The sequence below is a fragment of the Bufo gargarizans genome, chromosome 4, assembly GCF_014858855.1.
Source record: "Bufo gargarizans isolate SCDJY-AF-19 chromosome 4, ASM1485885v1, whole genome shotgun sequence".
Classification (NCBI taxonomy): domain Eukaryota; kingdom Metazoa; phylum Chordata; class Amphibia; order Anura; family Bufonidae; genus Bufo; species Bufo gargarizans.
The window spans coordinates 87,013,619-87,029,142 of record NC_058083.1 but is presented as its reverse complement, the minus strand read 5'-3'; positions in this window follow the sequence as shown (position 1 = coordinate 87,029,142).

Here is a 15,524-nt window from a genome sequence, read left to right as displayed (position 1 = left end):
CAGGTCCTTTGACTGCAATCAGCAAAGAAAGAGACAGGAGAGATGCCGGCTACGCGTTCAAGTGGATTAAGGTGAGTTAAATAATTTTATTTTTTTTTAACCCCTCCAGCACTATTATACTAAGCATTCTGTATTCAGAATGCTATTATTTTCCCTTATAACCATGTTATAAGGGAAAATAATACAATCTACAGAACACCTAACCCAAACCCGAACTTCTGTGAAGAAGTCCCGGTTTGGGTACCAAGCATTACAATGTTTTGCACTTGCACAGAAAAATCGTGCATGTTCCCACAACGCACCCGCACCTTTTCCCGCAATGCCCATGTGAAACCAGCCTTATTAAAAGCGGCATCTAAAACACGAGTCTTAATAAATGTGCCCCAAAGTATTTAGGGTAAAACGACAACTCTCAATGAACAACACCATTTGAAAAGTTTCTCTCTTTTGCATCATATTTTGATTTGTTTCATTAGATTTCACGACTGCCGTAGGTCTTTGTGAAATTCAGCTTTATAGTTTCAACAGGGAAGGATACCATAAAATAACAATACGAAGAGCCAAGAGAAGAACCTAGGGAAAGGTTTCTAGGATATCTGGGATGAAACATTAAACTCCGTGCAACCCAAGGCATTATTTCACAGTTACTGCTCACATTTATGGTGCAGGAAGTAATATCGATACAGATCCACCGCATAGAACCATTCTGATGAAAATATGATTGCTTTTACCCCCCAAACTCCAAATGCTGTGACTACAGCTACATAAACTGTTTTATGGTATCCGCGCTTGTTTAATTTTCTCAGAGAAAGACAGTAAAAGCAGAATTATGGGTTGATTTATTTAGCAGTGGCACATCTGAAACACACTGGCAGCTGTTGGAAAACATTAAGCAGCATTTAAACCCAAGCCCCCTCCTTGTGGCTGCCACTCCTATTGTACCACACACCTGCTAGTGTCACACTCTGCTATGCCTTATAATTCACTCGCTGCAAAGCCTGATATATTCACAGCTGTAAATGTGCCTCATGGCGGCTTGATATCTGGAAGGCAAGTAGTTCCAGGAAGGGAGAATGCGCTAGAACTTTAAAAAATAAATATTCCATTGAAATGGAATTCAAATTTCTATTTTGTGACTTTTTTTTTGGTTATCTAATTAGATGTGACAAGGGCTAAGGAAAGCGGGACATTGTATTGAACGTGTTAGAAAAAAAGACAGATAAGATCGGGATTTTTATTTATTTAAAGTAAATTAAACTCTAACAATTTTAGACTAGAAGAATCAGGCTCAGAACGGGAGTTTTCTATGGTGGATCTAATTTCTGCCTCTGGGCCCTAGAGTTCGGTCAGAGGATAAACTCTATATAGAGCAGACTTTGGAGCCAACCACTAGTCACTAGGGTCTATATCTTAAAGGGAACCTGTCACCTGGATTTTTTGTATAGAGCTGAGGACATGGGTTGCTAGATATCCGCTAGCACATCCGCAATACCCAGTCCCCATAACTCTGTGTGCTTTTATTGTGGAAAAAAAACGATTTGATACATATGCAAATTAACCTAAGATGAGTCAGAGCTTAAAAATATGACTCTTCTCTGGTCACACAAGTAAGATATGACTCTTTTATGTTAATTTGCATATGTATCAAATAGTTTTTTTTTACAGAATAAAAGCACAGAGAGCTATGGGGACTGGGTATTGCGGATGTGCTAGCGGCCATCTAGCAACCCATGTCCTCAGCTCTATACACAAAATCCTGTTGACAGGTTCCCTTTAACCCTTCACCGACATATGATGTACTATTACATCACATGTCAGGTCTTTAAAGAGCTGGCGCTATAGCAAACGGGTGCCTGTTCATTCATACAGCAGGCCCAGGGGCTAACGCCACACAATAATGCCGATCGCGTACATTTAGCCTCTCAGAACTTCAGCATGGCATCTGAGTGCCCTAAATACCAGAAGCACGCTCTTCCCGTGTGGCAGCCCCTGTCATAGTGAATGACAGGAGTATGCTGCACAGTGTTTCCTATGGAAGCTTGCTAGTGCATTGAAGTCTATGACAAAAAATGATTACTTGTTATGGTTCCCTATGGGAACTATAAAAATAAGTGTAAAAAAAAAAAGACATAAAAAAATTAAAAGATATAAAAATTCATATTATCCCCCTTTCCTGAAAATGAGAATAGTAAAAAAAGAAAAAATACAAATCATGGGTATCGCCATGTGCAAAAATGCACATACTATCAAAATAAGTATTAATCCCATACGGAAAAAGGCGAAATGAAAAAAAAAATGGTCAAAATGACCGATTTGCCATTTTTTGGTGGCTTTTCTTCCTACAAAAAATGAAATAAAAATTGATCAAAAGGTTGCACACACTTGAGAATATTATCAATGAAAAGTGCATAAAATAATTAGCCCCCATACAGCGCCGCACACATAAGTACAAAAAAGTTATAGGGGGTTCAAAAAATGATCAAAACGCAAGGAAAACAATATGTGCTATCTCAGGATTCATACTGACCTGGAGAATGAAAATCCCAAGCCAGTTTTACCGCATAATGAATGCCCTAAAAAAAACTAACTGTAAAACAGTGGCAAAGTGGCGTTATTTTTTTCCAATTCCACAACGGTGGTGGTGTTGTTGGAAAGTACAACTTGTCCCACAAAAACAATAGGGCTATGTGAGCAGAAAAATAAAAATGTTATGGCTCTGGCAACTTAAAAAAAAAAAATCCGGGGTAGAAGGGGCTAAGGGTTGATTTAGGATGTTTTCATGTCTGCGTTGAGGGCTCCAGTAAAAATGTGGTCTTTCAGTTCTTTGTCTTAAACTATACTATTGTCCTACTAAAGTTCTATATCTAAAAGAATAATTATACTTGTTACTGTGAAAAAATGTGGGTATACATCAGTTATCAATATCTGTAGCTGTGCTCTATTCATTTTTCTGTAGTATATGATCCTTGTCACGGATGATCCGCGAGAATATTGAACTGTCCTCCCAATATTATCAATATTAGTCTCCCTTATTGAGCAGTAGGTCTATTAAACAGTAATTATTTCCCTAGGCCCCAGAACCTACAATTTGATTACTCAGAGCGTCTCCTTCCGTGTACCCAGAAAACAACATAGTCCTTTTGTTCAAGTCAGTCAATAGATGCCCAGCAGATAACACAATTACAGCTGGCTTCCTCAGGTTGACAAAAGAACTTCCCTTTCTGAAGAGATATCACAGCTAGGTGTGAAGACTAGGGATGAGCGAACTCGAACTGTATAGTTCGGGTTCGTACCGAATTTTGGGGTGTCCGTGACACGGACCCGAACCCGGACATTTTCGTAAAAGTCCGGGTTCGGGTTCGGTGTTCGTCGCTTTCTTGGCGCTTTTGTGACGCTTTCTTGGCGCTTTTTGAAAGGCTGCAAAGCAGCCAATCAACAAGCGTCATACTACTTGCCCCAAGAGGCCGTCACAGCCATGCCTACTATTGGCATGGCTGTGATTGGCCAGAGCACCATGTGACCCAGCCTCTATTTAAGCTGGAGTCACATAGCGCCGCCCGTCACTCTGCTCTGATTAGCGTAGGGAGAGGTTGCGGATGCGACAGTAGGGCGAGATTAGGCAGATTAACTCCTCCAAAGGACTTCACTTGATTAATCGATCGATCTGCAGCTGTGCATCATTGAGCTGCTGATACTCAAATGCTCACTCACTGTTTTTAGGCTGCCCAGACCGTTTGTCAGTCACTTTTTTATGGGGTGATCGGCGGCCATTTTGTGTCTTGTGCGGTGCTGCGACCAAGTGCATCCAAGCTGCGACCAAGTGCATTTAACCCTCAATGGTGTGGTTGTTTTTTGGCTAAAGCCTACATCAGGGTGAAGCTGTCACACCAAGTGCATTTAACCAGCAATAGTCTGTTCATTTTTTGGCCATATACTAAATCAGGGGCAAGCTGCGCCTGTCACCAAGTGCATTTAACCCTCAATGGTGTGGTTGTTTTTTGGCTAAAGCCTACATCAGGGTGAAGCTGTCACACCAAGTGCATTTAACCAGCAATAGTCTGTTCATTTTTTGGCCATATACAAAATCAGGGGCAAGCTGCGCCTGTCACCAAGTGCAATTAACCCTCAATGGTGTGGTTGTTTTTTGGCTAAAGCCTACATCAGGGTGAAGCTGTCACACCAAGTGCATTTAACCAGCAAAAGTCTGTTCATTTTTTGGCCATATACTACATCAGGGGCAAGCTGCGCCCGTCACCAAGTGCATTTAACCCTCAGTAGTGTGGTTGGTCAAGCTGTGACACCAAGTGCATTTAACCAGCAATAGTCTGTTCATTTTTTGGCCATATACTACATCAGGGGCAAGCTGCGCCCGTCACCAAGTGCATTTAACCAGCAATAGTGTGGTTATTTTTTGGCCATATCCCAGTCTAATTCTGTCACTAAATCCATACCGGTCACCCAGCGCCTAAATACTAGGCCTCAAATTTATATCCCGCTAAATCTCTCGTTACCGCTGTCCTGTTGTGGCTGGGAAAGTTATTTAGTGTCCGTCAAAGCACATTTTTTGTTCTGGGTTGAAGTACAATTCCCAATTTAGCAATTTCATAATTTAGTGGTTCCTGCTATATCAGAGCTATTTGAAATCTATCCCTAAAAGGGTATATAATATTCAAGGTGCACATAGGGTCATTCAGAATAACTTCACACACACGCTACTGTGCATTTCCAAGTCTAATTCTGTCACTAAATCCATACCGGTCACCCAGCGCCTAAATACTAGGCCTCAAATTTATATCCCGCTAAATCTCTCGTTACCGCTGTCCTGTTGTAGCTGGGAAAGTTATTTAGTGTCCGTCAAAGCACATTTTTTGTTCTGGGTTGAAGTACAATTCCCAATTTAGCAATTTCATAATTTAGTGGTTCCTGCTATATCAGAGCTATTTGAAATCTATCCCTAAAAGGGTATATAATATTCAAGGTGCACATAGGGTCATTCAGAATAACTTCACACACACGCTTCTGTGCATTTCCAAGTCTAATTCTGTCACTAAATCCATACCGGTCACCCAGCGCCTAAATACTAGGCCTCAAATTTATATCCCGCTAAATCTCTCGTTACCGCTGTCCTGTTGTAGCTGGGAAAGTTATTTAGTGTCCGTCAAAGCACATTTTTTGTTCTGGGTTGAAGTACAATTCCCAATTTAGCAATTTCATAATTTAGTGGTTCCTGCTATATCAGAGCTATTTGAAATCTATCCCTAAAAGGGTATATAATATTCAAGGTGCACATAGGGTCATTCAGAATAACTTCACACACACGCTACTGTGCATTTCCAAGTCTAATTCTGTCACTAAATCCATACCGGTCACCCAGCGCCTAAATACTAGGCCTCAAATTTATATCCCGCTAAATCTCTCGTTACCGCTGTCCTGTTGTAGCTGGGAAAGTTATTTAGTGTCCGTCAAAGCACATTTTTTGTTCTGGGTTGAAGTACAATTCCCAATTTAGCAATTTCATAATTTAGTGGTTCCTGCTATATCAGAGCTATTTGAAATCTATCCCTAAAAGGGTATATAATATTCAAGGTGCACATAGGGTCATTCAGAATAACTTCACACACACGCTTCTGTGCATTTCCAAGTCTAATTCTGTCACTAAATCCATACCGGTCACCCAGCGCCTAAATACTAGGCCTCAAATTTATATCCCGCTAAATCTCTCGTTACCGCTGTCCTGTTGTAGCTGGGAAAGTTATTTAGTGTCCGTCAAAGCACATTTTTTGTTCTGGGTTGAAGTACAATTCCCAATTTAGCAATTTCATAATTTAGTGGTTCCTGCTATATCAGAGCTATTTGAAATCTATCCCTAAAAGGGTATATAATATTCAAGGTGCACATAGGGTCATTCAGAATAACTTCACACACACGCTTCTGTGCATTTCCAAGTCTAATTCTGTCACTAAATCCATACCGGTCACCCAGCGCCTAAATACTAGGCCTCAAATTTATATCCCGCTAAATCTCTCGTTACCGCTGTCCTGTTGTAGCTGGGAAAGTTATTTAGTGTCCGTCAAAGCACATTTTTTGTTCTGGGTTGAAGTACAATTCCCAATTTAGCAATTTCATAATTTAGTGGTTCCTGCTATATCAGAGCTATTTGAAATCTATCCCTAAAAGGGTATATAATATTCAAGGTGCACATAGGGTCATTCAGAATAACTTCACACACACGCTTCTGTGCATTTCCAAGTCTAATTCTGTCACTAAATCCATACCGGTCACCCAGCGCCTAAATACTAGGCCTCAAATTTATATCCCGCTAAATCTCTCGTTACCGCTGTCCTGTTGTAGCTGGGAAAGTTATTTAGTGTCCGTCAAAGCACATTTTTTGTTCTGGGTTGAAGTACAATTCCCAATTTAGCAATTTCAGAATTTAGTGGTTCCTGCTATATCAGAGCTATTTGAAATCTATCCCTAAAAGGGTATATAATATTCAAGGTGCACATAGGGTCATTCAGAATAACTTCACACACACGCTTCTGTGCATTTCCAAGTCTAATTCTGTCACTAAATCCATACCGGTCACCCAGCGCCTAAATACTAGGCCTCAAATTTATATCCCGCTAAATCTCTCGTTACCGCTGTCCTGTTGTGGCTGGGAAAGTTATTTAGTGTCCGTCAAAGCACATTTTTTGTTCTGGGTTGAAGTACAATTCCCAATTTAGCAATTTCAGAATTTAGTGGTTCCTGCTATATCAGAGCTATTTGAAATCTATCCCTAAAAGGGTATATAATATTCAAGGTGCACATAGGGTCATTCAGAATAACTTCACACACACGCTTCTGTGCATTTCCAAGTCTAATTCTGTCACTAAATCCATACCGGTCACCCAGCGCCTAAATACTAGGCCTCAAATTTATATCCCGCTAAATCTCTCGTTACCGCTGTCCTGTTGTGGCTGGGAAAGTTATTTAGTGTCCGTCAAAGCACATTTTTTGTTCTGGGTTGAAGTACAATTCCCAATTTAGCAATTTCATAATTTAGTGGTTCCTGCTATATCAGAGCTATTTGAAATCTATCCCTAAAAGGGTATATAATATTCAAGGTGCACATAGGGTCATTCAGAATAACTTCACACACACGCTTCTGTGCATTTCCAAGTCTAATTCTGTCACTAAATCCATACCGGTCACCCAGCGCCTAAATACTAGGCCTCAAATTTATATTCCGCTGAATTTGAATACAATACATTGGGCCAAATAATATATTTGTTGTTGTGGTGAACCATAACAATGAGAAAAACATCTAGTAAGGGACGCGGACGTGGACATGGTCGTGGTGGTGTTAGTGGACCCTCTGGTGCTGGGAGAGGACGTGGCCGTTCTGCCACATCCACACGTCCTAGTGTACCAACTACCTCAGGTCCCAGTAGCCGCCAGAATTTACAGCGATATATGGTGGGGCCCAATGCCGTTCTAAGGATGGTAAGGCCTGAGCAGGTACAGGCATTAGTCAATTGGGTGGCCGACAGTGTATCCAGCACGTTCACATTATCTCCCACCCAGTCTTCTGCAGAAAGCGCACAGATGGCGCCTGAAAACCAACCCCATCAGTCTGTCACATCACCCCCATGCATACCAGGGAAACTGTCTCAGCCTCAAGTTATGCAGCAGTCTCTTATGCTGTTTGAAGACTCCGCTGGCAGGGTTTCCCAAGGGCATCCACCTAGCCCTTCCCCAGCGGTGAAAGACATAGAATGCACTGACGCACAACCACTTATGTTTCCTGATGATGAGGACATGGGAATACCACCTCAGCATGTCTCTGATGATGACGAAACACAGGTGCCAACTGCTGCGTCTTTCTGCAGTGTGCAGACTGAACAGGAGGTCAGGGATCAAGACTGGGTGGAAGACGATGCAGGGGACGATGAGGTCCTAGACCCCACATGGAATGAAGGTCGTGCCACTGACTTTCACAGTTCGGAGGAAGAGGCAGTGGTGAGACCGAGCCAACAGCGTAGCAAAAGAGGGAGCAGTGGGCAAAAGCAGAACACCCGCCGCCAAGAGACTCCGCCTGCTACTGACCGCCGCCATCTGGGACCGAGCACCCCAAAGGCAGCTTCAAGGAGTTCCCTGGCATGGCACTTCTTCAAACAATGTGCTGACGACAAGACCCGAGTGGTTTGCACGCTGTGCCATCAGAGCCTGAAGCGAGGCATTAACGTTCTGAACCTGAGCACAACCTGCATGACCAGGCACCTGCATGCAAAGCATGAACTGCAGTGGAGTAAACACCTTAAAACCAAGGAAGTCACTCAGGCTCCCCCTGCTACCTCTTCTGCTGCTGCCGCCTCGGCCTATTCTGCTGCTGCCGCCTCGGCCTCTTCCTCCGCCTCTGGAGGAACGTTGGCACCTGCCGCCCAGCAAACAGGGGATGTACCACCAACACCACCACCACCACCTCCGTCACCAAGCGTCTCAACCATGTCACACGCCAGCGTTCAGCTCTCCATCTCACAAACATTTGATAGAAAGCGTAAATTCCCACCTAGCCACCCTCGATCCCTGGCCCTGAATGCCAGCATTTCTAAACTACTGGCCTATGAAATGCTGTCATTTAGGCTGGTGGACACAGACAGCTTCAAACAGCTCATGTCGCTTGCTGTCCCACAGTATGTTGTTCCCAGCCGGCACTACTTCTCCAAGAGAGCCGTGCCTTCCCTGCACAACCAAGTATCCGATAAAATCAAGTGTGCACTGCGCAACGCCATCTGTAGCAAGGTCCACCTAACCACAGATACGTGGACCAGTAAGCACGGCCAGGGACGCTATATCTCCCTAACTGCACACTGGGTAAATGTAGTGGCAGCTGGGCCCCAGGCGGAGAGCTGTTTGGCGCACGTCCTTCCGCCGCCAAGGATCGCAGGGCAACACTCTTTGCCTCCTGTTGCCACCTCCTCCTTCTCGGCTTCCTCCTCCTCTTCTTCCACCTGCTCATCCAGTCAGCCACACACCTTCACCACCAACTTCAGCACAGCCCGGGGTAAACGTCAGCAGGCCATTCTGAAACTCATATGTTTGGGGGACAGGCCCCACACCGCACAGGAGTTGTGGCGGGGTATTGAACAACAGACCGACGAGTGGTTGCTGCCGGTGAGCCTCAAGCCCGGCCTGGTGGTGTGTGATAATGGGCGAAATCTCGTTGCAGCTCTGGGACTAGCCAATTTGACACACATCCCTTGCTTGGCGCATGTGCTGAATTTGGTGGTGCAGAAGTTCATTCACAACTACCCCGACATGTCAGAGCTGCTGCATAAAGTGCGGGCCGTCTGTTCGCGCTTCCGGCGTTCACATCCTGCTGCTGCTCGCCTGTCTGCGCTACAGCGTAACTTCGGCCTTCCCGCTCACCGCCTCATATGCGACGTGCCCACCAGGTGGAACTCCACCTTGCACATGCTGGACAGACTGTGCGAGCAGCAGCAGGCCATAGTGGAGTTTCAGCTGCAGCACGCACGGGTCAGTCGCACTACAGAACAGCACCACTTCACCACCAATGACTGGGCCTCCATGCGAGACCTGTGTGCCCTGTTGCGCTGTTTCGAGTACTCCACCAACATGGCCAGTGGCGATGACACCGTTATCAGCGTTACAATACCACTTCTATGTCTCCTTGAGAAAACACTTAGGGCGATGATGGTAGAGGAGGTGGCCCAGGAGGAGGAGGAGGAGGAAGAGGGGTCATTTTTAGCACTTTCAGGCCAGTCTCTTCGAAGTGACTCAGAGGGAGGTTTTTGGCAACAGCAGAGGCCAGGTACAAATGTGGCCAGCCAGGGCCCACTACTGGAGGACGAGGAGGACGAGGATGAGGAGGAGGTGGAGGAGGATGAGGATGAAGCATGGTCACAGCGGGGTGGCACCCAACGCAGCTCGGGTCCATCACTGGTGCGTGGCTGGGGGGAAAGGCAGGACGATGACGATACGCCTCCCACAGAGGACAGCTTGTCCTTACCCCTGGGCAGCCTGGCACACATGAGCGACTACATGCTGCAGTGCCTGCGCAACGACAGCAGAGTTGCCCACATTTTAACCTGTGCGGACTACTGGGTTGCCACCCTGCTGGATCCACGCTACAAAGACAATGTGCCCACCTTACTTCCTGCACTGGAGCGTGATAGGAAGATGCGCGAGTACAAGCGCACGTTGGTAGACGCGCTACTGAGAGCATTCCCAAATGTCACAGGGGAACAAGTGGAAGCCCAAGGCCAAGGCAGAGGAGGAGCAAGAGGTCGCCAAGGCAGCTGTGTCACGGCCAGCTCCTCTGAGGGCAGGGTTAGCATGGCAGAGATGTGGAAAACTTTTGTCAACACGCCACAGCTAACTGCACCACCACCTGATACGCAACGTGTTAGCAGGAGGCAACATTTCACTAACATGGTGGAACAGTACGTGTGCACACCCCTCCACGTACTGACTGATGGTTCGGCCCCATTCAACTTCTGGGTCTCTAAATTGTCCACGTGGCCAGAGCTAGCCTTTTATGCCTTGGAGGTGCTGGCCTGCCCGGCAGCCAGCGTTTTGTCTGAACGTGTATTCAGCACGGCAGGGGGCGTCATTACAGACAAACGCAGCCGCCTGTCTACAGCCAATGTGGACAAGCTGACGTTCATAAAAATGAACCAGGCATGGATCCCACAGGACCTGTCCGTCCCTTGTCCAGATTAGACATTAACTACCTCCCCATAACCATATATTATTGGACTCCAGGGCACTTCCTCATTCAATCCTATTTTTATTTTCATTTTACCATTATATTGCGAGGCTACCCAAAGTTGAATGAACCTCTTCTCTGCCTGTGTGCTAGGCCTAAATATATGCCAATGGACTGTTGCAGTGGTGGCTGACGTGAAGCCTCATTCTCTGCTATGACATGCAGACTAATTCTCTGCTGACATGAAGCCAGATTGTCTGTTACGGGACCTCTCTCCTCTGCCTGGGTGCTGGGCCTAAATTTATGACAATGGACTGTTGCAGTGGTGGCTGACGTGAAGCCTGATTCTCTGCTATGACATGCAGACTGATTCTCTGCTGACATGAAGCCAGATCCTCTGTTACGGGACCTCTCTCCTCTGCCTGGGTGCTGGGCCTAAATTTATGAAAATGGACTGTTGCAGTGGTGGGTGACGTGAAGCCTCATTCTCTGCTATGACATGCAGACTGATTCTCTGCTGACATGAAGCCAGATTGTCTGTTACGGGACCTCTCTGCTCTGCCTGTGTGCTAGGCCTAAATATATGCCAATGGACTGTTGCAGTGGTGGGTGACGTGAAGCCTCATTCTCTGCTATGACATGCAGACTGATTCTCTGCTGACATGAAGCCAGATTGTCTGTTACGGGACCTCTCTGCTCTGCCTGTGTGCTAGGCCTAAATATATGCCAATGGACTGTTGCAGTGGTGGGTGACGTGAAGCCTCATTCTCTGCTATGACATGCAGACTGATTCTCTGCTGACATGAAGCCAGATTGTCTGTTACGGGACCTCTCTGCTCTGCCTGTGTGCTAGGCCTAAATATATGCCAATGGACTGTTGCAGTGGTGGGTGACGTGAAGCCTCATTCTCTGCTATGACATGCAGACTGATTCTCTGCTGACATGAAGCCAGATTGTCTGTTACGGGACCTCTCTGCTCTGCCTGTGTGCTAGGCCTAAATATATGCCAATGGACTGTTGCAGTGGTGGGTGACGTGAAGCCTCATTCTCTGCTATGACATGCAGACTGATTCTCTGCTGACATGAAGCCAGATTGTCTGTTACGGGACCTCTCTCCTCTGCCTGGGTGCCGGGGCCTAAATATCTGAGAATGGACTGTTCCAGTGGTGGGTGACGGGAAGCCAGATTCTCTGCTATGGAACCTCTCTCCAATTGATTTTGGTTAATTTTTATTTATTTAATTTTTATTTTAATTCATTTCCCTATCCACATTTGTTTGCAGGGGATTTACCTACATGTTGCTGCCTTTTGCAGCCCTCTAGCCCTTTCCTGGGCTGTTTTACAGCCGTTTTAGTGCCGAAAAGTTCGGGTCCCCATTGACTTCAATGGGGTTCGGGTTCGGGACGAAGTTCGGATCGGGTTCGGATCCCGAACCCGAACATTTCCGGGATGTTCGGCCGAACTTCTCGAACCCGAACATCCAGGTGTTCGCTCAACTCTAGTGAAGACTACACCTGGGGGGAGCCATTTGGTGTCGCTGCCATAAGGGTCTGTAAGCTAGCTTGCTGCAGACAGGCCGGCACCAAGGTTTCCCAGATTGCAACATGAATCTGAGATATGATTTTTACCTTTTTAAGAGAGCCCATGCATCTTACGGACGTAAAAATTACATCATCGTGTCACTCAGAATTCACTGGACGTTTACATAGGACAAACATAACTCTAAGATGTGCCCAGGTAAAGTTATGGTGTTACCCCATCAAAGAACCAGTTATAATAGTAATATTTGGTATCCCTGAACTCCATATTTTGTGGGGAATGTGAATATGTGCTTGTTACTTGTGTACAGCGGAGACATCCCGCGATATGGCACATGCCATATTTCAGAACTGACATTCACCTCAGGAATACAGCATGCCCAGCAGGCGGACTCTCAATTCCCCGCCTTGATTCTAAGACCCTTTATAACAAAGACCTAGAATCTGCTAAAGGAGTTCTCCACTTTTAAGAACACCTGAACAGAACCTCAGCCAGAGAACCCGTGGGCTGTAGGCATATTACACTGGACAAAGGCTTCTTGGACTTTATCCCTGCAACAGACTATTTCACCAACGGACATCTTTTCTGCGGAAACTAAGTGTCATGGAACCATGAACCAGACGTACAACAAGAGATAAGTGGAAATAAGAAGGTTTTATTGAAAATCAAGCTGTAAGGCAAAAGTCCAAACGGATGGCTAAACCGAAGCAGGGTCTTGCGAAGCCAGAGGTCAGGAACCAGAAGGGTAGTCAGACGAAGCCTGGATCAGGAACCAGCAGGGTAGTCAGACGAAGCCTGGATCAGGAACCAGCAGGGTAGTCAGACGAAGCCAGGATCAGGAACCAGAAGCAGCAGCAGTCTTAGAAGCATGTGAACACAGGAGGACCAAGCAAGGAACTGAAGCCACAGACCTCCTATATATATGAGCTAGGCATCCAGCTCCTCCCAGTGGGAAGGAGAAGCCGCAGGGTGGGAGGCTACAAGAAACCCAGAAACCAAGATGGCCGCCAGCACATGTCAAACGAAGGAGAACAGCAAGAAGGTAAGACCATAACAGTACCTCCCCCTCAAGGGCCCCTCCTCCGTGGAGTAAAGAACGGTTTCTGAGGGAAGCGTGCGTGGAAGGCTCGGAGCAAGGCAGGAGCATGGACATCTGCGGAGGGAACCCAGGAACGCTCCTCTGGACCATAACCACGCCAATGGACCAAAAACTGCACCCGACCGCGGACCAGGCGTGAGTCCAGGATATTGCTCACCTCATACTCCTCACGATTGCCCACTTGGACCGGACGAGGCCGAGGAACCGAGGAAGTGAAACGATTACACACCAGTGGCTTCAACAGGGAGACATGAAACACGTTGGAGATCCGCATGCCAGGAGGAAGCGCAAGGGCATAGGCTACCGGGTTTACCCTGCGAAGCACTCGGAAGGGACCAACAAAGCGAGGCGCCAGCTTGGGAGTGGGCACTCGAAGGTTGAGGTTGCGGGTGGACAACCATACGCGGTCTCCGACCTGGTAGGAAGGAGCGGGCGCTCGTCTGCGATCAGCCTGGAGTCTCTGGCGCTGCGCAGAGACCTCAAGGGACCTCTGGATCTGTACCCAAGAAGCACGTAGGACGGAAAGGTGATCCTCCACAGCCGGAATATCCTGGGGAGAGAATACCTCCGGTAACACGGCAGGTTGGAACCCATAATTGGCCATGAAGGGAGACGTCCCAGAGGAAGAGTTCACCGCCGTGTTCCTGGCAAACTCAGCCCAAGGCAGGAGGTCAACCCAATTGTCTTGGTGATCGGAGACATAGCAACGAAGGAATTGCTCCAAGGCCTGATTGGATTGTTCTGCGGCCCCATTGGACTGAGGGTGGTAGGCCGAGGAGAAAGAGAGATGAATCCCCAACTGGGAGCAAAAGGAGCGCCAGAACCTGGACACAAACTGACTCCCCCGATCCGACACAATCTCCTTGGGCAAACCGTGCAACCGGAAGACCTCCCTGGCAAAAATCGTGGCCAACTCTTGTGCAGAGGGTAACTTCTTGAGAGGAACACAGTGGCACATTTTGGAAAACCGATCCACAATCATGAGAATGACCGTATGGCCTCGGGATGCAGGGAGGTCCACAGTGAAATCCATCCCCAGGTGTGACCATGGACGCTCCCCGGTGGCTATGGGTTGCAAAAGGCCCAACGGACGGTGCCGAGGGGACTTACTCTGGGCACAAACGGAGCATGCCGCTACATATGCGGCGATGTCGGAACGTAGAGAAGGCCACCAGAACAGACGTGAAACAGCCCAGGACAGCTGATTCTTTCCAGGATGCCCCGCGGCCTTGGAGTTATGGTAGGTTCGCAACAACCGAGTGCGCAACTCCTCAGGCACAAAACATCTGCCGTTGGGTCTCCCAGAGGGAGCACCAGATTGAGCCGCCAAAATCTGCTCACCCAGGGGAGAGGTCAGGCTGGTGCGAATGGCAGCCAGGATCTGATTCGGAGGTATGACCGAAGTCGGAATCGACTCCTCCCCGGACAGCTCGGAGTACTGCCGTGATAAGGCATCCGCTCTGATGTTCTTGGAACCGGGTAGGTAGGAGACCACGTAATTAAAACGTGACAAGAACAGAGCCCATCTGGCCTGACGTGGTGTCAATCTCTTGGCCTCAGAGAGGTAGGTCAGATTCTTGTGGTCCGTCAGGATGAGAACCGGAACCACCGAGCCCTCGAGCAAGTGCCTCCATTCTTTAAGGGCCTGCACGATGGCCAATAACTCCCTGTCACCAATCTGATAGTTGCACTCCGCGGAAGACAGTTTCCGGGAGTAAAACCCACAAGGAAGCAGAGGACCCTCTGGTGTTCTACGCTGAGACAGAAGGGCGCCTACTCCCGTCTCGGCCTTGTCCGAGAGCAGCGAGATCAAGAAGCCCACCTTTGATCTCTCAGTAGGAAAGGCATGTGGCAGCAACTCGAAATAAATGCCCACCTGGTTAAGGAAACCTTGGCACTGAGTTGGCTCTCCCCCAAAGCGCTGTGGAAGGGGGGCAGAACCGGTCATACCTCGAAACACCGCAGGCGCAGCAACAGGTGTCGGGGTAGACTCTGGCGCAACAACCAGAGCGGCAGTAGGAGCGGGCCCAGGAGCGACAACCGACCCATCAGCAACGGAAGCTAAATGAGCCGTGCGTTCAAGCAGGGTTTGCAACGCCACAGCGAACCGACCCAACAGGTGATCCTGCTGATCAAGTCTGGCAACCAGCGTAGGTAGCGAGGATGGCCCTGTAC